General features: G+C 42.7%; 1 protein-coding gene and 1 long non-coding RNA gene across 3 annotated transcripts in view; one reads left to right on the forward strand and one right to left on the reverse strand.

Annotated features, from left to right (window-relative positions):
* Nucleotides 1-24067, forward strand: part of LOC309492428 (uncharacterized protein) — a 291943-nt gene that overhangs the window by 177599 nt on the left and 90277 nt on the right. The window lies entirely within an intron of this gene.
* Nucleotides 1-24067, reverse strand: part of LOC309492816 — a 120306-nt gene that overhangs the window by 95756 nt on the left and 483 nt on the right. The window lies entirely within an intron of this gene.

Below are 24067 nucleotides of genomic sequence, written 5' to 3' on the forward strand. Positions count from 1 at the left end.
CAAATCCAGCAGGTGGCAACGACGTGCACTCTTATTTAACCGATATTGAATTTCACTTGCAAACTGTGGACAATGTCACGACTTGGGACAAGTTATATCTCCTTCGGACCACTTCTGGGCGCATCGTGAGAAGTTTCCTGGATCGCCAGCCAGAATCCGTTAAAACGAACTATCCACAATTACGACAAGCCCTGATCCGTGAATTCTCTGATCCAGACTCGGACCAAGGCATCATTGCGGCAATGGACCTCAAACAAGCTCGTCTGGAAACGCCGCCGGCCTACTACGAACGTCTGCGGCTCGCCTACTTCGGACCGAGGAATGAGGCACACATGGAAGAGGACGTGAGTTTCAAAACGCTTTTTCTGCGGAATCTCCACCCAAGTCAAAGTGCGCACCTGGGCGTTCTAGTCTGTCCACGGACCCTGTCAATTCAACAGTTACGTGACCTGGCCCACAAAGCGTACGTAAAACAAAAGACTGTGTCTGAAAAACCTGTAAAATACCCCACAGTGTGTGCCGTCGCTGCGCCCGGTCCAGAACTTGCCCTGGAGGGTGCACAGCCTGCCAACTACGAACCCGGCAACAAACAGTCCCGACCGTTCCAAGCCGGCAGAGGACAGCGAAACCGGGGAGGTGTCCGCCCAAGGCCGCAAAATGATCGTTTCGGTGGATCCTGGGACCGGCATCGCTTCCCCCACAACCAAAAAGGCGGAGTCAGCTGGGAAGCCGACCGCAACCCCAGAAGGGGCCGACCCCGATCTCCCCGAACCACAAGCCCAGATCAACGGCCAAGGGACCCATCTCGACATGACAACGGTAAAGTCAAAATGGAGCCCACACCCGACAGAAACAGTGCAGCCACGCCCGAAGAAGCAGAACTCATAAGAGCACTGAGAAATCTTGTCCAAAAGAAACCTCACAAGGAAGACAAAGATAAACCAGACACCGCATGACTAGCCCACAGGCCTGAAACCAATGCTCCTCACGCTGACAGCCCACCTGAAACTAGTGTTAAACCTCAGACTGCTGAACTCGCTGTCACATCACAAAATGACAGCTCCACTCACTCCCTCAAACTGACAGCCCCGCAAAACACTGCTGTCAAACCAAAGACTATCGAACTCGCTGTCACATCACAAAATGACAGCTCCACTCACTCCCTCAAGCTGACAGCCCCGCAAAACACTGTTGTTAAACCTCAGACTATCGAACTCGCTGCTGCATCACCAAATGACAGCTCAACTCACTCCCTCCAGCTGACAGCAACACTTCCTGCACAAGACTGCAGCAGCTCTCACAACAAAATGCCAGACAGCGCTGTCCTAGTAATCTGCACCAACAACGAGACACTAGAGACCTACCCCCACTGCTTGTCAATCAACACACAAGAGCCCATGCCACAACTCCTGGGCAACCTCATTGAGAGAGGAGTGGCACGAAAACTGTACTTAACCATCACCTTAGAAAAGGAAATGCAGCTCGAAGCCCTGGTGGACACAGGTTCTGACCTAACGCTAATTTCTGCTCAACTATTTCAAAAACTCAAGTGTGAAGCGCAAAGACAAAACCGAACTCTTAAATTCCACACTTGTGAGCTGAACGTGCAGTCATACAGCCAGAACGACATCCAGCTAAAGAACTTAGCTCCCATTCACCTGGCAATCGGTCCTATGAGCGTAGTCCACCCTGTGTATATTTCCCCTGTGAACACTTATCAATTTCTCATAGGCAAGGACCTGCTGGACCGTTTTGAACCCTTGTTGGACTTCAAGCATCTACAAATTTGGGCTCAGGTGCGCGAACCCCTCCCCCTCCAGCCGCACAAATCCATTGAGCCAAAATGCCAAGCCACAAGGATCGTGGAAATTTCCTCAGCCAGACATGAGGATGAAATCCCCACAGCTGTTCAGGGTTCAAGTTCGCTACTCTGCACGTTCAGAACAACGCCAGACTCCGATAATTACTGCCCCCAGGTAAAAACTCCCCTGCAGCTGCAGGACGTAACCGCAACAGACATTATCCTGGCACTATGGGCAGACAACTCAGCTATAAGCTTGTCACTATTCAATGCAATTCTTGAAAAGACTCCAGACCTGCCCTACACCTGTAAACGCACCCGTTTCCCTTTGAACCCAGAACCAACCTCATTGACATCTGCCAAAGGGATCTGTGCCTTGAACTTGACATGGAATCACCGGCACTTGACCCATTACTTCCTGATCCTGGAAGACCCAGCTCACGACGTCTACATTGGAGCAGACATCTTGATTCGCCTCAAGGCTCATGTGGACATGTTTAATGAGGTTGTATGGGCTCCATTGATTTCACTGCCACCTGTTCCCATCAGTCATGACAATCTACTGTCAGGTCAGACCATCCCTGAAGTCTGCACCCTCATCAACGAACAAGGAACAGTCATACCTGCTTACACGAAAGGCGTCGCCGTGCGCCTCAACCTGCGACAGGGCCAAACCCTAAACCACACACTGGCTTTCTTCCAACCTTCACCTGAATGTGTAGAACTCGGACTCACCCTAGAAGCCACACCCCTCACTGAAGTGTCATCTCGGGTAGTCTACATTCTGTTCAACAACTGCACCGCAGCCGACATCAACATCCCCAAAGCCTACCGACTGGGATGGCTAGTCAGTAATGACTTTCATGACTTTGAACTGATACTACCCGTAATAGGGCCTATTCCACCTGCACTGATACCTGAGGGACATACTGACAATACATTGTTCACAGCACCCTTCCAATTCATTGCCATCACATCTGTCATGTCGGTAGCCAAACACCGTGTGTGCAGAACGGAGCTGACAGAGGATCAACACCTCACAGTGTACACAGTCTCCCACCAGCCCGTCAGTGAAGCTGACGCACCTGCCGTGCCGGTTGAAACCAACCCGACTGATGACAAACCAACAGAGGAACCATACCAAGGTTTCGAATTGCAAGTGCAACAAATTCTACAGGATGCCGATGCCCTTCAGGATGATGCAGACCGCCAAAGACTAAAACAAGTCCTATACAAGTTCAAAGAATCATTTGCGAAAGACTCTTTAGACTGTGGTCTGACGGACCTCCACACAGTGCGTATCCCCACGCACCCTGAGGCTCCGCCCACCTTTGTCAAGCAATACAAGATTCCCATCGCCTCACACGAACCGGTGCGGGAAATCATCGAATCAATGCTTGAGAAAAATGTCATTCGAGCCTGCAACAGCACATACTCTGCGCCACTATGGCCTGTTCTCAAGCCTAATGGAAAGTGGAGACCAACCATCGACTATCGCAAATTAAATCAACAGGTGCCATTGTCACGATGGCCCATGACTCAGCTGGAACAGGAAATCCCACAAATCAGAGGAGCCACCATCTTCTCTACACTCGATGTGGCCTCTGGATTCTGGACCATTCCAGTACACCCTGACGACCAACACAAGCTGGCATTCACGTTCGGCAACCGACAGTACACCTTCAACAGGTGTCCGTTCGGATATGCAAACTCACCAGCTGAATTCAACATATTCCTGAACAAAGCATGCCCAGACGCCAGGATGAGAGGTAACCTGATTTACGTCGACGATGTGCTTATGAAAAGCACGACGGTGGCAGACCACCTAAAAGAAATTGACTATGTTTTAAACCAGTTATCTGCTGCCGGCGCCAAAATAGCCCTCCACAAGGGACAATGGTGTAAAAGCAAGGTCAATTACGTTGGCTTGCTCATTGGACCACATGGCATTGAACCACAATCAAACCGTATTCATGCCATTCAAAACATCAAGCCTCCCACTAACGTCTCAGAACTTCGAAGCTTTCTGGGAGTTTGCAACTACTCCCGACAGTTCATCGAAAACTACTCAGACATCGCCAGGCCTCTAACGACTTTATTGAAAAAGGACTGCCCTTTCGTCTGGTCAGATGCTCAAGAACACGCTATGGTAGAACTAAAAAGACATTTATGCACAGCTCCATGCCTTGCTTACCCTGATCCACAGAAAGAATTCCACCTGGAAGCTGGGTTTTCAAACCAATGTCTCAGTGCTGGCCTATACCAACAACATGACCAAGACAAGAAGGTAGTCGCATATGCCAGCAAGACACTTCTCCCTCCAGAATGTAAATTCTCAGACTGCGAAAAAGCTTTGCTCTGTACAGTGTGGGCAATTCAGCGCTTCTCCAACTACATTGGTGCACAGAAAGTCATCATAGAAACATGCCACCAGCCCGTCATGTTCCTCAATAGCCAGCGAATCCGCGACGGCGTTGTCACTAATTCACGCATTGCTACATGGCTAATGGCTCTCCAAGGACGAAACGTCGAGGCAAGATATGCACAAAACCACAAATCCGCTCTAGGTAACGGCTTGGCGGCCTGTCAAAACTGCTCTGACAACTCTCCTGCCGCAACGCTGAACACACCTGAGCCCCAAGAACCACCACTGACCTGCCACAGGTACTTTGACAAGAATGCGTGCGAAGGCATGCCCACAGCCTACGTGGACGGATGCTCCTACAACAGCGAGGGCATCCTAAAAGCAGGTGCAGGGGTACTGTGGGTGAACGACCACCCATGCCCACCACAACACTTCAAGCTAGGCCCCAAGTCATCCCAGTATGCAGAAATCGCAGCAATTCTCATAACTCTGCAAATCGCAGCATCACACAACATCAAAGAACTTCTCATCTGCACAGACTCTAACTATGCCAGACTCAGTTTTGTATGCCATCTCCAGACCTGGAAACAGAATGGTTTCAAAACTGCTAACAACAAGCCTGTAAAACACCAACACCTGTTCCAGGAATGTGATAACATCACAACGACACACGATCTCGCCGTGTACTGGAAAAAGGTAAAAGGACACTCCAAACTCCCAGGCCAAGACAAAGACTTCAATGACCACACTGACGCCCTCGCAAAAGCGGGCGCCCTACACGGTGAACCGTGGAATTCCCCGAAACCCTCACCCACCCCCGATGTAGCAGTGCTAACCCGAAGCAAGAAACCATCACCTGCTACTGCACCTGCTTCACAGATGCTGTCACTAACCCCACAAATTTCAAACAACGACCTTGCAGAAATGCAAGCCTCAGACACTGCCATAAAGACTATGATTCTCCACCTCAAAGACCCCTCCCCCAACCCAATCGCACCGTCTGACACCACTGATAACTCAGATCTCAGACACTTACACAACAGCAGACACATGCTGCGTGTGCGGGACGACATTTTATGGTTTGTCACCGATGACACCACTTCGCCCAAGCTTGTCGTGCCCCGATGTCAAAGGGGGGAGATGATAAACCACGCCCACAACGCACCTTACGCGGGGCACCACGGTACCAGAGCCACGTATGAGACACTTAGACAAGTGGCATACTGGCCAGGTATGCAGCAGGATGTGGCAGAGTATGTGAGAGAATGCCTGGTCTGTTGCCAGTTTCACCCAACAAACCTGACTCACAGAGCCCCGTTGCAACGCAGAGGAATCACATTTCCCTGGTCAGATCTCCAAATTGATTGGGTGGGACCGCTGCCCAGATCGAGCAGAGGTAACAAATACTTTCTCACGGTGGTGTGTCAGTTTACCAAGTGGGTAGAGTGTTTGCCAGCACCTAACGACACCGCCCAAACAACGGCATATCTCCTGATGAACCACATCTTCTCCCGATTCGGGTTGCCACTGAAAGTCAATTCAGATCGAGGTAACCATTTCACCGCAGAGATCATGCAAAAGATCTGGAGAATTCTAGGGGTACAAGCCAAACTTCACATCAGTCACCATCCGATCTCATCCGGACAGGTAGAAAGGTCTAACCGAACGGTGGTCGCCATGTTGAGAAAATATGTGTCGGCTAACCAGAAAGACTGGGATGTGAAACTTCCCCTGGTGCTGATGGCTATCCGAGCCACACCACAGGAATCCACCAGAGTGGCTCCATTTGAACTCATGACTGGGAGGCAGATGACTCTGCCCTTACACCTGTTGTACCAACCAGGAGACAACAACCTCGTCACCGCCTATACCACGTCCCAATATCTGGACGAGCTCCATAGACACTTGAAAACAACTTTCGCTTTCGCTCAGCAACACCTGAAAACCAGCGCTGATGGCCAGAAAGCATACTATGATCGAAAGGCATCCCACCAAGAACTCAGTGTGGGCGACAAAGTCCTGTACTACAGTTTCGCCTTGCCACCCAAGCAACTGTCAAAAAAGTTTCTGCCTCACTGGACTGGACCACATGAAATTGTGAACAAACTCTCTCCTGTAGCATACCAGATCCAGCTTAAACGGGGACCAAGAGAACCCGTTCTCAAATGGGTCCACCGAAATCAAATTAGAAGATATGTGGCCCGTAGTAGGGACAGACAAGAAGAGGCCAATACGAACTAAACTCAACCGCCGTCCCTACAGGAAAGAAGACTGTCCCATCCCCCGGGACAACCCTCGCTGACCTATGACCAACACGACACTGCTACACGTGTCAGCCTGCTCAACCAAAGCATGTGGATTCAAGTCCCACGAGGAGCCATCCTCCACCTAGAGGACCTGGCCTCGTACCACCTCCCAAGTGAAGAGTACCAAGCCGAACTAGAAATTCTGTCTTTCTTCAAGAGCCGCAATTTCACTCTAGATCCCGAACTGGAAGATTGGATTGCAAAAAGGGGGTCACAAGTCATCGACATAGCTCCCCTGGACTCAGCCCTTCAAGCATTGTCTCGACTACCCATTCTGAACACTTCACCTGTGGTACAAACATGGACAGCCGCTGATACCGCACTGTGCATTACCAACATCCTCGGACACGCCCTAGCTTTGGGTTTGGCCTATATCCTGTACAGAAGGATCAACGCAATTCGAACCTCCACAGCCAAGCTCACAGAGGCAGTCTCCGTCGGCTTCAGGAGAAACCTCCGGAAGGATGACTCCCCACCAGAGCAAGCTGAAGACCTCATCGAGCTCACGCTGCAGTCCTAAGCAACACCCGTGTGCAGCCTCCGCCCATCCATGCACCTGCCATCTGACCGTTGTTACCGTGATGACTCGACTAGGCCCATACACGCCCGGTCGACTCATCAAAAGGGGGAATGTAACGGAGAGCAGATCACCAGTTGCATGGTGATTAAATCAAATTAATTAATTCAGTCTAAATCTACAAAACCCCTGTCTCGCTCTGACCCAAGCTATTCTCACATTCCAAAGAACTCTCATTTACGACACCTCTGCTGTTTTGAGATTGCTCTACGCAAGACGTGCAGCCCAAACGGCGCCGAAAAATGGTGTAAATCATTGACTATCTCTCACTCTACATGATCTCTTACGTCTAAACCAACAGAGACCGTCTGTTTATGGCCGGAGAGCCTGACGCTGACCAATGAGAGCGATCCCGAAAGCGCCCCCCCCCCCCCCCCCCAGGGAGTCTCTCGGACACTGATTTACACATAGACACTAATTAACTCTTCACGACAATAAAACAGTGTTTTAGAGACCAGATACCCAAAACATGTGGTCTGTGCCTAATACATCAATCCAAGGACTCAAACGCACGTACACACATTTACACCCTCACCCTCCCCGGCTCGGAAAGCCAAAAGTTCAACGCATGGTGTGAACTCTGTTTGACACCACACACACACACACACACACACACACACACAGAAACACACGCAGGCCCACCACGTGGGACTCAAATCCTTGTATGAAATATTTTAAATGTATTTTCTTGATGTGTGCCTGACCCCCTTTGTCCCAAATATTATGCCTATGTAGTTTGTTGGCTTGTAAATCACCCTGTGGTGCCCACAATTACAAGAAATGATGTACCTCCTTGATTTTAGATATTAGAACTGTCATTCGCGGTATTGCCGTGTTCCACAAACCACAACGATGCTGAATCTTTAACACAAAATATCAGAGAATGCATTGTTTTATTAAATACCAGTGTTAGTAAGTTATGGACGAATTCATCGTTTCAAAACCCCGCGGAAAGAAGGCGTATAGACCTCAAAACGTCAGGAGGTGGGCCCATACGTTGTTAAAGACGATTGGCCCACGTACGTGAGGGAGGCGTGAGTTTAGCCCTTTAAAATTGCGCGCCCCCTTTCCTCTCATCGCAATCCGCCAGAGAGACACACACAGAAGGCCGATCTCCCAAACAGAGTAACGCAGATCTTTTAAATTTGCAATCTGAAGGAAATGCTGTTTAAAGTTGTCTAGATATTACTAAGAAACGTTGGGGTTTTGTGGTGAATGACTAAAACTGTTTCTATCTCTCCCTCTAAATTCTCTCTTTCACACACACAAACATACACGTTCACACACACACATACTCTCACCCACGTGTGCCGAGATAAACACACTGCCACGTGCTCACGGAGCTGTCGGCAAACCCATCTCTCCTTACAAAACGCTACCCTCTCAACATCTCACACGAACACCTAAAATCATTCTTATCTCCATTCTTCACTATTAGTTTCCTCTCTCTCTCTCTCTCTCTCAAACCTTTTTATTTTGTTGTCTTTCTGTATTACGATCGTTATATTGCTTGTTTTGTTTATGCATTTTTACTCCTGCGTGATTTTAAATGATTGTGTAATCGCTAGCTTGTTTAAATAAACTTTGTTAAATCATTTGAATTAAGTTTGCCTGTTTTGTTTCAAATTCTGAGTCCCTGAGTAGTGCAGATCTTACCTTATAAGCTCTACGATTTCTTTTATTCTTAAAAGAAACCTAAAATTGTCTAAAACACGAAGATAATTATCTTCTTTGTGGCCACAAGAAAGTGTTATCTATCAGTGTTAAAGACGCCCGATTTCTGTTCATGAATCATACATTCTGTCTGCTGGACGGCCAATCTGTGTGATAAATGAACAGTCTTCAACTTTTACCTCAAATTCCCCCAAATTGAGTAAATTCTACCCGTCTCTATCAGTGATTATTACAAGTAACTGTGTAATCGCTGATACAAGCCGAGGTTGTGACCTATTCCCTAATTTGAATAAATTAATTTATGGAAGCAACAGATGCATATTCACATTGATGAATATTACCGCTAATTTGAGCTAATTAATTCCCCAACACAAAGTCATTGTTGTTACAAGACATTTACAGGGTTCTCAAGTTTTATCAAAAGCTTGGAGTGAGATCACATGCGGTTAGGGGAGGAGCCCTAATGGAGCCCCGCCCCCGCCCGTCCGTCCCCGCCCCCCCAATTTTAACCATTGTTCATAATTAACCAGCACAAATTGAAATTATAACAATTGGTAAATCTGATAAATGACAGAGCAATTAATCACATCAAATATAGGCTACTCTTTAATGTTATATTTCAAAATTACAAATATACAAAAATATAACAAATTGCTCCAAACAGTTTTGAAAAACAAATCTTTTTGCATTTTGAATGTGTCTAGTCTAACCCTACCCTATTGTAAACAAATGACATAGTATTAAGGTGTGTGTGTGTGTGTGTGTGTGTGTGTGTGTGTGTAAGTGTGGCCTGGTAAACCTTACATTATGGGGACAAAATGTCCCCACAAGGATGGCAATATCCGAAATCCTTGTTCGTGTGGGGACATTTTTTGGTCCCCATGAGGAAAACGGCTTATAAATAAAAAAAGTTATGTTTTTTTGAAAATGTGAAATTGCAGAAAGTTTTCTGTGATGGGTAGGTTTAGTGTAAGGGAATAGAATATACAGTTTGTACAGTATAAAAATCATTATGTCTATGGAAAGTCCCCATAAAAAATTAAAACACTACGTGTGTGTGTGTGTGTGTGTGTGTGTGTGTGTGTGTGTACACAAGAGTACACACTGCAGCTTATGAAATGTGTTTTGTGTTGTAAGTGTTTGTTGCACATTTTGACGCCTTGATAACATTGATATATTTAATGTTCTGGCCTAAAAATGTTAGACGAGCTTTCTTAATTCCAACTTACCTTCTCCATCACGACGTGTGTTCGCGTGATGTTGTTGATTACTTACCGGTAGTAACGAACGTACGGCGGCCGAGAATTTTCCGTAAACTTCCGTGTGTTCGCGCCTATGGTTCGCGCATCTATGTTGCCTAGTAACGAACGCAATCTGGCCGAGATACGTGCTGGCGGCAGGAAGCTTCACTTTGTGTGCATGCGCCTCGTATACAACGTTATATATAAAGCTTGCAGGACAACTTGGTTGGCATTGCCTTTTCAGCGTGAGAAATACACGGTGTGGCGTGTGAGCGTGTGAACTGGTTGAATTGCGTGTGTCTCACGGCCAATGCGTGAGACTTGAGAACCCTGCATTTACATTTAAGTGAGCAATCTTCTATCACTTGTTTCAGCTTCTTCTTCTCCTGTGTTTTGATCTGGAGATTCTGCACTAGAAGATGTGTCATAGCGCCCCCTACCGTATACCAGTGAAAACATGGATGGCTGGAAAATTCAGTCAATGGTGGGGAAAGAGTAAAGCAGAATCAAGTAGAGATGCACCGATTGATCGGCTGGTGACCGGAATTGGCCGATTTTCACGTGATCGGCCATGACCGGCAACCGGCCGGGCAGTCTGACATATGCCGATTTTATGCCGGTCAAATGCACTCGGGCGCCGCATGATTAACCTTTTGAGCGGTACGGTCTCATATATGGGATTTTTATCTCTGTGCCCCTGAGAGTAACGTTACGGTGCCACATTTAGGATGTTCAGTGACGTTGCATAACTGCCAGATTCAAACTGTGCTTTCGCGCGTTGGCTGGCGCTGAGCCAGAGTCGGACCCGTTCAGCGCTGTCATATCACAACTAAGCAGTGTTTTCAACCTCATAATGTTTATTTTAGGTTTCAGATATTTAAATACACACAAGCACGAGTAAAACAATACATCTGGAGTTTGTAAAATACACACTGATGTCTGTGGAAGCAGCAATAACAATCTATTCAAATATAATTTGCCGACATGTGTTATTCATATCAGACAAACATAGTAGAAGTAACGTTAACTATAAAGTTGACTCTATTCTTCTCAGTTCACCGGCCACTTTCTTGCATTTATTTCGGGTGAAACTGATGAATTCACGTGCTGTAAATCCGACTGACAGGACAACATTGCGGCGCCCATCTCATGTTATAGATCAAGATATTTATAAAGGTTTTTAAACGACCAAACACACTCACTCACACGTATTTGAGAATCGGAATATCAGATAGGCTAGTTGATGACATGGTAAGCAAGTTTGTGAATATTTTGAATAAAAAAGGAAAAGCTAAATAAAAGCGACACATCTGTCATACAGTATTATTGTGGCTGCGGTGTATCGCGTGACGCGTCGCCATGGAAACATTAAAGGGAACGTTCGCCTTGAAAAAACTCACTCTGGGGGTGGGGGTGTCAGTTAGAATATTTTAAATTTACGCGTGAAAGGGTTAAAGAAAAGATCGAAAATAAATATTTGTGTGTGCTGTAAAGTGGTTAGAAAAAAATTAAATCGGAATCGGCTAAAATCGGTATCGGCAGGTCAAACTCAATGAAAAATCGGAAATCGGAATCGGCCTAGAAAATTGTAATCGGTGCATCTCTAGAATCAAGTAAATTCCTCTGTACACTACCAGTGGACTAGCCAACCCAAAAATTCAGATATGCAGAATTAGATAAATATCTGTTTTATATCAATATTTTAATCAATATATTCAAACAAAGTTTCATAAGACTGTATATGAAAAACAATGTAAAAAAAAAGTATATTTAATAGGCTACTCGATCAAAAGAGTTAACACAACTACAAGCCTCGAATAATTGAACTTTTAAGTATATCTCAATCAAAAGATTGAGTACAAGTATAGGCCAAAAATACTTGGACTTTTCTCTCAGTATAAGTCAAGTACACTTAAGTGTAATTAAGTATATTTCTGAAAGTACATAAAGTATCTGTTTGAGAAGTATATAAAATGTAGACTGAAAGTATGCTTTCTTCTTTTTAGTTGAAAAGAAGTATAGTAATAGAACACTTGAATAAACTTATTTTCCATGCTTATTTTATTTACTTTATAAGCCAATAAATAACTTTCCACCCGAAAGTTTGCTACTATATAAACCTGAACATGTTAGTTTATAAGACGGTGTGTAATATTATGTTTTAAAAAAAAAGTATTTAATAAGCTACTCTCAATTAAAATAGTAAACACAAGTACAAGCCAAGAATACTTAGAATACTTAATTATACTTTTAAGTATATCTCGATCAACAAGTAGAGGCTAAATATACTTAGACTTTTCTGTCAGTATAAGTCAAGTATATTTAAGTGGAATTTGAAGTATATTTCTGAGAAGTACATGAAGTATATTTCTGAGAAGTACATAAAAAGTAGACTAAAAGTATACTTTCTTATTTTTAGTTTTAAAAAAGTATACTAATAGCACACTTGAATAAACTTCTTTTTCGTAAGGGTAGAGATATCTCTAATTACTTTTGCGTATGTGTGACTCATCAATTGAAGATATCTATGACATCATTACAAATATCTTAAATGGAGTTTTGACTAGTCAAAATGTATTTAAAGATATCTCAAATCAGATTTCTTACTAGTGCAAAATATTATTCTAACTAGTCAAATTATAATTATGCCTATCCAAAATATATTTATGGATAGTCAAAACAGTTTTATATGCTAAAACGGTTAGCCATACTAATGCCTAGTACAAAATAAATTATAGTTATCTTTAATTACAATTTCTACTAGTCAAAACTCATTTGAGGATATCATGAAATATTTTCCAGTGGAAGAATATGACTAGTCATAATCACATTGTATTCCTATTACAAGGAGTCAAAATTGGAATTAAGATATCTGGAATTTGACTAGTCAAAAACTAAATTACGACTAGTACAGCCAGGGGTATTTAATACTAAACCGGCTTGCCATAGGCGCGTCTCCAATCAGTTGGCGGCCGATGACGTCACCGCTCGCTCGCGCCGTCTCTCTTCCGTCATTGAGAGTTTCAGTGTCGAGTCTTCTGAGGTGAGTAGAGCAGTTCACGGTATTTCTCATATTTACACAACTATCACACACACTTTATACAGTTTGATTATGCGACAGGCTCATTTCTGTATTGTTTTCATCGATCGCAGCGATACTTGTGCGTCTTTTCTGGCGTCTTCCTTCTGAAATAAACATTTAGTGCAGCAGCAGCGAGCATGAGGAGAATATGTTGAGTTCATTCAGACCTGAGCGATGTTGTGTTCGTTTCTGTGATTGTTTTGTCAAGTCAAAAGTCAAAGTTTAAGATTTGTGAGGGAATTAATGTGAATTGATCTCAAGTGTCATACTGGAACAGAGACTGCTAAATGCTTTACATTGAGCCTAAGATGAGCCACGTGAGACATTAAAGCAATACTAATAAATATGAATAGCGTTTTACTCTTGGAACAATAGTGCTTGTGGTGCTCTTTATTTTTAAAGGTTTCATGATTATTTTCAGTTTCTGCGCATATAAAATGTTATTATTTTAATGATCTGACTACTTGATGAATGTAGTTATTATAAGATCAAACATTAAAACATGTGTAGGCCTAATGTTACAAAATATTTCATTTTTAAATAATGCTGTTCTTTTGAATTTTTTATTCATCAAAGAATCATGTATTATTTATCATAGTTTCCAAAATATTAAGCAGCAAACTTTTCATATTTCTGAAGGGTCATGTGACACTGAAGTGATGATTTTGAAAATTCAGCTTTGACATCACAGGAATAAATTACATTTTGAAATATATTCAAAAACGATTTTAAATTGTAATACTATTTCACAATATTAAAAGTTTTACTGTATTTTTTATTTAAAAAAATCAGCTTTGGTGAGCATGAGCTCTTTATAAAACATTTTTTGTTCCTTTGTGCTTTTTTTGTTTCTTTGTGCACTGGCTAAGGAGAATGAGTCAAACTGAAAAAAATAAGAGTGTTATTTAGTCTTGTTAAAATGTATTTCATAAAATTGGTATCGAAAAAAAAAATATCGTTAGAAACCGGTATCGAATCTGAGGTATCGAAATTGGCACCGGATCGAAAGATTTTGAACAATACCCAGCCCTAGGTATTGATGTGTTATCAATGTCATATTGTGACAAATTACAATAATATTTTCTTCATTAGAGCAGTTTTACAGGCTTTTGTCATGTATCCTGACTCAAATAATGTGTTTCTAACAGCAAACACTCAGAATAAAGTGAGATGATCTGCTGATGATCCTGAATGGCTTGTTGAATGAGTGTTGATAGTCTGAGGCTCATCAATATTAACAGATCTGCTAAAAACACTCTTTATTTCATGACAATAGTTCCTGTTTTCACCTCATTTATTATGCTGATGTCTTCAGATCTCCTGTAAATTGACACTTAAAGCTCATTTCATTGGTGTCAGCAGACTGAGGGGATTTGTTGGCTACTATATGTACCTTTATTTCTGTGTTTATGATTTTAACTGTTTTTCTTAACATGTATTCATATTAGGAATAATTTAAATTATTTATATTCTTTTCTTTATTTCTAGATACCTGTATTTTAATGAAGAAGCAGAATAATGTTAGGATTAGCAATAAAAATAATTAAAAAGAATTAATGAAGTGGCATCAATTACTGTACGATTTATAGACAGACAGACATAAATGCTTAGAAGTGTCATTTATTATTAAAAAATACAATTATTATTATTTATTATTGATTTTTTTTGGCAGATCAGCTCTTCCCAATGGAATACATCATCAGTGAAGCTCCTCCCACACTGGAATACATCATCAGTGAAGCTCCTCCCTCTGCGATTCTCCAATAAATGCTGTAAATTCCCATCAGCTACAAGTGAAGACGAGCATCAGAGCATCAGGAAGAGCTGAAATCTGCAAAGACTGAGTTTATTAAAGAGGACAGTGAGAACATGAGTGATCCAGAACCCTGCAGAATGAAACACACTGAAGAAGATCCTGAAGAACAAAGAGGTTGGTGTTTATTCCTCATTCATTCATGATGCCGAAGAACATTCATGTTAGAAACATTCAAGCACTTCATCACATTTAGATAAACAGTTGAACTATGAAACGGTACAGAATGTTCTGGGTTTTCTTCAACAAATGGTCAGTAAAGGGAGGTTTGAGACATTGTTATATTGATTGTCAACATCAGATCAAGCTAAATACTATTTTAACTGTTTTATTTTACATTTATTTCATATCTGGTTCCCAATTTGCAACAACATTGCCAGAAGTTTAGTCATTTTCAACATAGTTTACAATTTTATTTTTTTAGGAATAGTCAGTAAACACCAAGTTACTGATAAAGTTGTATTTGTCAAATATCATACAAGTTATTCATAGTTATAGAGGTTCTTCTTACAGTAACTTTGGTAACAGGGTTGATGAATACAGTCAATGCTACAGTTTGTGTAAAAACTGAGACAATGGATTGAGATTGGATTGAGATTATGGATTGAGATTATTTTCTTGTCTTCCCATCATGCAGTAGAAAGAGCCCAGATTATGTCACTTCCTGTGTGTCACATTTTTACGAAATGCTCTGTTTTTAAAAGGAGGAAAATCATGTCAGGAGTAACAGGGTTGAGTGAAACATGTAGGACACAGATAAAGATAATCAGGGGCGGATTTAGACATTTTGGGGCCCAAGGCAAACACAGACATGGGGCCCTCTACATCTCTTGTTTCCCCCCTTTTGCCAATCCTTATTTTTCTAAGAAAGCCCTACTTGTTACTTCTCTTCAGCAGTCTTCACACAGCAATGATGTCTAGATTTGCTTGGAGTTGTATCTGTAAGAAAAAAAGAAGAAAAAAAAACACAGAACAACATTTTGTTTAACAGATGCATCCTCTGTAAAATTGTATTTACATAAAATGTTCTCTGTACAATAATATGTATTGTCTATTTACACAGGGAAGAGCTGCCATTGGTTGTCATTTACCTTGGTTGGCTTTCTGATAGTATCTTCTATATGGATCTGCTTGCTGCTACATGTTGTTTTTGGACTTCTGTCTTGTGTTACTAAAGTGAGAAGAAACACACAAGACAATAAGTGATCAATTATGGAGACATAATTTTAGTAAAAATAACTTACCATTTAAAATGTTTACCTTTTTTCTTTCACTGACTTTCTCCTGCTCTCCCTTTTTTTCCTGACCATTTCTTCATTTCCCTTGTCTCTGTTTTTGCATCTTTCTCGTCTTCTTCCTTTGGTCTTTGCCTGTCTTTTTCTTCTTCTCTCTTTGGTATTTGTCTTTCTCCTTCTCCCTTTGGTCTTTGCCTGTCTTTTTCTTCTTCTCCCTTTGGTCTTTGCCTGTCTTTTTCTTCTCTCTTTGGTCTTTGCCTGTCTTTTTCTTCTTCTCTCTTTGGTCTTTGTCTTTCTCCTTCTCCCTTTTCTATTTGTATTTGTCCGTCTTTCCCTTCATCTCACCTTTCTTCTATGTCTTTGTATTCTCTTCCTCTCTCTTGAATGTATTTATGTACATTGAGTTTCTTCATCCGATCTATGTGTGTGTGTGTGTGTGTGTGTGTGTGTGTGTGTGTGTGTGTGTGTGTGTGAGTGAGTGAGTGAGTGTGTCTGTGTCTGAGTGAGTGTGTCTGTGTGTGTGTGTGTGTCTGTGTGTGTGTCTGTGTGTGAGTGAGTGAGTGAGTGAGTGAGTGTGTCTGTGTCTGAGTGAGTGTGTCTGTGTGTGTGTGTGAGTGAGTGAGTGAGTGAGTGTGTCTGTGTCTGAGTGAGTGTGTCTGTGTGTGTGTGTGTGTGTGTGTGTTTGTGTGTGTGTGTGTGTGTGTGAGTGAGTGAGTGAGTGAGTGAGTGAGTGAGTGAGTGAGTGAGTGAGTGAGTGAGTGTGTCTGTGTCTGAGTGAGTGTGTCTGTGTGTGAGTGAGTGTGTCTGTGTGTGTGTGTGTGTGTGTGTGTGTCTGTGTGTGAGTGAGTGTGTCTGTGTGAGTGAGTTTGTCTGTGTGAGTGAGTATGTCTGTGTGAGTGAGTGTCTGTGTGAGTGAGTGTGTCTGTGTGAGTGAGTGTGTCTGTGTGAGTGTGTCTGTGTCTGGGTGTGTGTGAGTGAGTGAGTGTGTCTGTGTCTGAGTGAGTGAGTGAGTTTGTGTGTGTGTGTGTGTGTGTGTGTGTGTGTGTGTGTGTGTGTGTGTGTGTGTGTGTGTGTGTGTGTGTGTGTGTGTGTGTGTGTGAGTGAGTGTGTCTGTGTGTGTGTCTGTGTGTGTGAGTGAGTGTGTCTGTGTGTGAGTGAGTGTGTCTGTGTGTGAGTGAGTGTGTCTGTGTCTGTGTGAGTGAGTTTGTCTGTGTGAGTGAGTGTGTCTGTGTGAGTGAGTGTGTCTGTGTGAGTGAGTGTGTCTGTGTCTGTGTGAGAGTGTCTGTGTGAGTGAGTGAGAGTGAGTGAGTGTGTCTGTGTGAGTGTGTGTCTCTGTGTGAGTGTGTGTCTGTGAGTGAGTGAGTGAGTGAGTGAGTGAGTGAGTGAGTGAGTGAGTGAGTGAGTGAGTGAGTGAGTGAGTGAGTGAGTGTCTGTATTGTCATGTCTAAAGCGCTATAATCTGACCTTGCGAGCTTTGGCCTCAGCAAATCTTGCTATCACTGATTCCATATCCAGTGACTTCCTGACTTCCTGCTCGATGGAGAGAACAGCTAGAGCAGACAGCCTGTCCTGTGACATAGTTGTTCTGAGGTACGTTTTGATTAGTTTCAGTGATGAGAAACTTCTCTCACCTGAAGCTACTGTAACAGGGAGAGTGAGGAGGAGTCTGAAAGCTATACTCAAATTTGGATATATGTCAAGTAAATTCTCTTTATATATATAGTCAAGCATCTCAAATGGTGATGAGACATGTGGCGGGAATGACCTAACTGCACCCTTAACCTCAAGCTTCAGATCTTCTGCATCAATGTCATCCATCCTCTGCTCTAATCTGTGGCAGCATTCATCCAGCTTCCCTTCCTTCTCAGTGCTTCTCATTGTGTCGAGTGAGTAGAGAAATCCATAAAGCTCATAGAAGATTTCCATGTTGGAAAATCTGTTCTCTACTGTGACAAGAGCTGTATCTATTAGACGTAGAAAAAACTCTCTTTTGAAGAGCTCTTCTGCAGTTGACTGAGTCTGCTCTGTTCCCTCATACTCAAACTGTTTGGTTTTTCTTCTCTGACGCACCTCAGGCCAGCTCATCTCCACCTCAAGCTTCTCTGCTATCTCCCTGGCATCTGTTTTCGCAGATTGAAATCCATGACTGCGAAATTCCTGAAGGAATTCTTTCACTGCCCTGATTTCTTCCCTCACTGTCTCAACTGAAACTTTGGGGCTCTGAAGGATCTTACTCACTTTGTTTATCTGGAACAACACATTGTACCACACTATGGTACTTACCACAAAAGGCCATCTCTGCAGCTCCTTGTAGATGCTTTCAGCTGTTGAGACAACATCTGCATCTCGTTTCTCTGTGGCGTACTCCTTTAGAGCAGTTAATGCCTTCACGATTTCAGGCAGCTGGTAGCGAACAGCTTTCACAGCTTCAACTCTGCACTCCCACCTGGTTGTTGACAATGCTTTAAGTGTAAAATTCTTGACATGTTCTTTGAGAATGTTCCAACGTTGAACTGAGGAGCTGAAAAGATTGTAGAGTCGCTGTATCAGCCCAAAGAAGCTGATGGACGTCACAGAGGACTTGGCTGCATCACCAACAACAAGGTTCAGTGTGTGACTTCCACAAGGAACATATAACGCTTTGTCGTTTAATTCCAGCACTCTCTTTTGGACTCCCTGCTTTTTACCCTGCATGTTGCTCCCGTTATCGTAAGACTGGCCTCGACAATTGCAAAGATCCAATCCTAGTGTTTCTAGTTGGCCTAAAAATGTCTCACATAAGCCTTTTCCTGTTGTGTCAAGTGCCTGAAGAAATCCAACAAAGTGCTCATGGATGGAGACACCCTTCGATAATTCACAATTAACAATTCGTAGCACCACTGAGAGCTGCTCATTGTGACTGAGGTCTGGAGTGCAGTCCATAATTACTGCATAGTATTTGGCTGTTTTCACTCTCTCTACAATTGCATCAGTTGTACATTTTGCCACAAGGGAAATAAGTTCATTTTGGATATTCTTGCTTAAATAGGTGTCACTTAGCTGTTTTGCCTGAATTCTCCTCAGATGCTCTCGCATCACTGGGTCAAACTGAGCCATTAATTGCACTTGTCCAAGAAAATTTCCATTACCAGACTCAAACAATTTGTCTGAGTGGCCACGAAATGCAAGATTGTGCTCTGCCAGATGGTTTACAATTGCAATAAGTCGTCTTAAAATCTCTTTCCAGCGGTTTACTTCAAGAGCAATTAGATCTTGGTTTACCTGATCTATAGCTGTGTTGGTTTGTAGTTTCTGTGAAAGATTGCGCCAAGCATCCATGTTTGTGATGTGTTCTGCAGACCTCTCATGCTGTCTCAAGTGTGCAGAAAGATTTTTCCAGTAATTAAACCCATCCGCACTTAGCTGAGTGGCCTTTTCTCGGTTACCAAACAAGCGGCAACAAAAGCACATAACACAGTCATTTTTTTCACTGTACACAAGCCAGGACCTCTTTATTTTTTCTCCATTCTTCATTTGCAGGTAATAATTGCTGTTTGTAAATCTTCGGCCCTCTTGATTTTTAGGATAAATTCTGTCTTTGCTCTGAACTGGGCCTCTCTGCACTATTGAGCAGCGCTCTTTGTCAGTGAGATGTTTTGGCCAGAGTGCTGGGTCATCTTCAAGTTCAAGTGTAACACATTGGTCAGAATGACTGCTAGTACTCATTAGTTGTTCATCATTGGAATTGTCGTCTTTTTCGTCATAGACGTCGTCATCATTATTATCACTGTCACTGAAAGTGAACGCGGAAGTTTTGTTACCTGCAGTTGAAGGATCCTCCTCATCCTGTGAAGTTGCCTTGCATGTAACTTTAACGTTAGCAGCAATATCGCTTGAGCAGCCTGGGCTGGCACTGTCGACAGTCACAGCAACGGGTAGCTCCTCCTCGCTAGCAGCAGTGCTAACGGTCGTGATGGTGTTAGCGTTGTTGTCATTGTCAGCGGGGCCGGGCATCACAAAAAAGTTTGTTACCTTCGGCAATTTTGCTAAAAACTTTTTGCTCTCCTCCCGCTTCCTCCTTTTTTCAGCACCGCTTGGGTAGCTTCGCTTCATTTTTACTGTCAACACTCTCTCTGTACACTCTGTCTATCACTGTCAATCACTTCTTCTCCGTCAGTTTCTTTTGGCGCATTACAGCCTTGTCACTTTCGCAGATGCGCAGTAAGTGAGATAATGGAATAGTCCAATGTAGTGAGGTGGGGGGGCCCCCTCCTGTCTGCGACACTAATGATTTGATGCCATTTTTCGCAAATGGAGTTTTAGAAATATATAATTTGCAAGAAGTAAAAAAAAAAAAATCTTAAGCATAAGTTAATGGGGCATTTTGGGGGCCCCTAGGTAGCTCGGGGCCCAAGGCAATTGCCGACCTTTGCCTAATGGTAAAGTCCGCCCCTGAAGATAATACAAATAGTTAATTTAAAGCCAGTTAAAGTTATGGCCACTCTACACTTTGAGCTTGTGAAGTTTGTACACACAAGGGTTAACATTATAATACACAATACTGCCATTTTTGACATCAACTTTGAGATTGATATTTATTTGACTAAAACCGTTTTAATTATTAATGGCCGTTCACACTAGACTTTTCCTTGCACTGACTTCCATTCATGCGCATGTGAAAGTGGGACACCAGAAACACAAGCACAAGTGAATTACCCTGTGAGAAATAACACAAGCGTTTAGCATTCAAGTGGAGTGGATTGGTTATTTTTAAATTTTAATTATTATTATTTGTTGTAAGTTGAACTTGTGTTTGTAAAAAAGCTGCCACAGAATATGACGTCATTTCACGGCCGTTGCAGTGTCTGGTGTTCATATTTATTTTTCTCAGCCAGTGTTCGTGGGTCTGGTGGACCCGCTGCATTTTTGGGTTTTTAATTCAACACAATCAAAAATTTTATTTTAAAATACTCAACAGATGTTTACTTCATCCCAATTACAAGCAATATAAACAGCATATATGGTTAATATTTTCTCTTTACCTTTGTTAGATCACATTTAAGAATTGCAACCTCGTGTGGGAATGGCAGGAGTAGAAACACAAAACTCACTTCTGCACTCTTTCACACTTACACACAATCTCTCTCTCACACGCACGCACACACACACTCATGCACACACACACACACAAAACACACACCCACACCCACACCCACACCCACACACACAGAGTTCAGAGTTCATTTCATTTCACTCACACACTCACTCATTTGGATATGTGGTGTACGGTCACTCTCAGGCCCGGATTGGGTAATCGGGAGAATCGGGAGAATTCCCGGTGGGCCGCTTCACTTTTGGGCCGGTCAAGGATTTTTTTTTGTTTCACATTTCAATGTCACGTTAGTAACATTACACGTTCCGCCTTCTGACACTGCAGCGCGCAGCCTCTGCATGGGTTGTACCATGTGAGGGAGTTCTCCCCTCCCCTACTATAGAGTTGGTTGGGTCCATAGCCCGTCTTTTCCAAAACGTTTTAGGTAGGCTACCGCGGCCGCGGGCCCGCGGCATCGCCGGCGCCTACCGATAGCTGGGCCGGCCCTACCGTAACGGTACGCGTCAGGGAGGATGGATGGGAGGAAGAGGCCAGGAGGTATGGAAGCTTGTTTCCGCCACAGAATAAAACATTTTAAAAGATAATTGCGACTTTTTATCTCACAATTGCGAGTTTACATCTCGGAATACATCAGAATTGCGTGAAATAAAGTCTCAATTGCGTGTTATAAAGTCAGAATTGCGAGATATAAAGTCAGAATTGCCTGAAATAAAGTTGCAATTGCGTGTTATAAAGTCAGCATTGCGAGATGGTCAGAATTGCGTGATATTAAGTCGCAATTGCGTGTTATAAAGTCAGAATTGCGAGATATAAAGTCAGAATTGCCTGAAATAAAGTTGCAATTGCGTGTTATAAAGTCAGCATTGCGAGATGGTCAAAATTGTGAGATATAAAGTCGCAATTGCGTGTTATAAAGTCAGAATTGTGTGAATTAAAGTCGCAATTGCTTTTTATAGTCAGAAATTGCAAGATATAAAGTCAGAACTGCGTGAAATAAAGTTGCAATTGCTTCTTTTAAAGTCAGAAATTCAGAATTGCGAGATATAGTCAGAATTGTGTGATATAAAGTCGCAATTGCTTCTTATAAAGTCTAAGTGAATTATTATTTAACCTTTACATTATTTGTTGAACTATGGTATTAATACAAACTACACAATAGTAACAGCTGAACTGTTGCTTCATTTATCCAAATTGGAAAAAGTGCTAATTTGGAATTCCACAATGAAAAAAGTGGGCCGGTCTTGGGCCTGAACTCCAGGGCTGAAAAGTGGCCCCACTCCGGCCCTGGTCACTCTCCATAGGCATTATGGTTTTTCTAATGTACAAACTGTATAATCGATCCCCCTACACTAACCCTACCCATCACAGAAAACTTTTGGCATTTTTTGAATTTCAAAAAACACCATTTAGTATGTTTTAGTATGAGGACACAGATGTCGTCATAAACCATGTTTACGTTGTAATACCCATGTCATTATACACATTTGTGTCCTCATAAACCATATACAAGAACATACACACACTAACAGCAGGCCCTGACAGGAGTAGGACATAGTAAAGGTACACACAGGACCTACAATTTCCACACTTTTATTAGCCCCGGGTCCAGTGGACCCGAACATCCTGTGTGTAATATAAATGTGTAGGGGGGGTGTACAGTGGGTTTTCATTGAAAATGTGTTCTGATATATATTCCTCACAGAAAATGAGCCAAGGCCAATGAGTCTCAGTTTGAAAAAATAATTAATTGTATCATTTTTCTTTTGATAAAAAATGAAACCGGGTCCAAAAGACCCGAACACCATACAAGGGTTAATATCATGTTAGATAATTGTGTCATTGATCAAATATATTTAATATACTCATGCTCACTTTCATGTCTTTTCACTTTATATTTCTCTCTTTAAATTATTTTGATGTACTGAAAATGAAATGAATAATTTCTCTTACATGTCAGACCTGATGGAAGAGAGCAAGGAGAGTGGAAAACTGAGTGAAGTGAAGGAGGAGAGTGAAGAACTGAGTGAAGTGAAGGAGGAGAGTGAAGAACTGAGTGAAGTGAAGGAGGAGAGAGAAGAACTGAGTGAAGTGAAGGAGGAGAGTGAAGAACTGAGTGAAGTGAAGGAGGAGAGAGAAGAACTGAGTGAAGTGGAGGAGGAACATCATGTCAAACCTGAAGAAAAACCTTTGAGTCGCTCAAAGACTAAACAGACATTTTTAAAGAAAAGAAGAGCCAAGAAATCTTTCACCTGCACTCAGTGTGGAAACAGTTTCACAACCAAACAAAGTCTTCAGCGTCACATGATGATCCACACCGGAGAGAAGCCGTTCTCATGTGATCAATGCGGGAAGAGTTTCACAATCAAATATGATCTTGATGTGCATAGGAGAGTTCACACTGGAGAGAAGACGTTCACATGTGATCAATGTGGCAAAACATTTCTTAGGGCATCAGGCCTGAAGAGACACCTGACAGTTCATATGAAGGAGAAGGCGCATTCATGTTCTGTGTGTGGAAAGGGTTTTTCATGGCTGCCAACTTTACATAGACATGAGAAAATTCACACTGGTGTGAGAGAGTACATGTGCTTTGAGTGTGAGAAGACTTTTACTACAGGGATAGATTTAAATCGGCACCAGAGGATCCACACTGGAGAAAAACCTTACAAGTGTTCACACTGTAACAAGAGATTCAGTCAGTCTTCATATCTGAAAACACATGAGATGATCCACACTGGAGAAAAACCTTACAAGTGTTCACACTGTGACAAGAGATTCAGTCGGTCAGAAAATATGAAAACACATGAGATGATCCACACTGGAGAAAAACCTTACAAGTGTTCACACTGTGACAAGAGATTCAGTCGGGCAGAAAATATGA

Source organism: Leuciscus leuciscus (assembly GCF_965113295.1).
Source record: "Leuciscus leuciscus genome assembly, chromosome: 1".
Taxonomy (NCBI): domain Eukaryota; kingdom Metazoa; phylum Chordata; class Actinopteri; order Cypriniformes; family Leuciscidae; genus Leuciscus; species Leuciscus leuciscus.